The sequence below is a fragment of the Geospiza fortis genome, unplaced genomic scaffold (assembly GCF_000277835.1).
Source record: "Geospiza fortis unplaced genomic scaffold, GeoFor_1.0 scaffold366, whole genome shotgun sequence".
Classification (NCBI taxonomy): Eukaryota; Metazoa; Chordata; class Aves; order Passeriformes; family Thraupidae; genus Geospiza; species Geospiza fortis.
This window is the reverse complement of record NW_005054342.1, coordinates 2,820,535-2,821,824: the sequence shown is the minus strand read 5'-3', so window position 1 is coordinate 2,821,824 and position 1,290 is coordinate 2,820,535.

The window sequence follows — 1,290 nt, the reverse complement described above, 5'->3', positions numbered from 1 at the left end:
CTCCCCTCCCCGCCGCTCGCCCCCTCCTCCCTCCTCCTCCTTCTCCTCCTCTGCCGCCTCCTGCGGTCCCCCCGCCTCCCGCCGCTGCCGCGTCGCGGGGGAGCCCCGCCGGCCGGGTCTGTGCTGTGGCTCTAACTGTAACGGGGTGCGAGGGAACGGGATTTCCTTTCCCTGTCCATCCCCTCCGCCTGCACTTGGCATCTTCATCCCCCATATTCCACATCATCCACATCACAGACCGACCTGGAGCGGGGGCCGGCGGCGGGGAGGACGGCTGAGGCTTGTCTCCGTTTTCTAAGCAGAAAGGTCACTCCTCCCCACCTCCAAAAAAAATAAAGGTTTTTTTTTTTTAATTCAGGCGGGTCGGCATGGGTCACAGCCTGCCAAGCTTCCCTCTGCAGTTCTGTGGCCTTTGGCATATGCACCAAAGGTGCACCAGGACAGATAGCACGAAAATAGGACAGGAAGATGGAAATTGTATGAAAGAGCATCGCTTGCATATTCACCCCCAGCAGCAGGTCTGGTTTAGCCTTCAATTCACCCCCGAATTCTGCAGCGCCAGAAGTGCCCATGTAGCGGCATATCACGTGCACACCAACCTTGGCACTCAGCACCTGAAGTGTGTCCAGACACCTGCCTGCCTGCCCGGCACAGCTGATCGGGACCAGGCTTCCAGGCGACGAGCCAGGTGCCCCGAGACCAGCCCTGCACTGTGAGGCACCCAGAGATGCAGGCACCGCTCCCTCAGGTCACCCAAGCAGGTGGCTGCTGAGGGCACCCTTGGTGGGACACAGGCTGCTCCTGTGGTGTGAGCTGCTTCTGGTACGATGCAAGGAGTTGTCACCTTTGATCTCCAGTGGGGACTGACCAGGTGCATCTTCACAGAAAATTCTTGCTGGATTTCAGTTCTGAGTGCAGTTGTATCAAAAAAACAGAAATGCAGAAGAACATCCTTGAACCATGTAAGAAAGGGCTGAAAGAAACCTTGAGACATCATCCCCCAATAAGGACAAGAGCAACTTTATCAACAGGGAGAAAGAAAGACTTAAACTTCAATATACAAAAAGTGGATAAATGAAGGATAATCAAATTTGAGGGGAAGAAGGTAAGATACTGCTATATAAGTATTCCAGGCAAAATACTCTAGAGGGAAAATACTCTTGTTATTAATGCTAAGCATGGGAGTTTAAGATGGAGTGGAAAGAAAAATACTAGGAAATATTAGGAAAGACAAATATTAGGCCCTTAAATAAGAAGGCCTCCAATGCAGTGAAATGTCTAAAGGATATG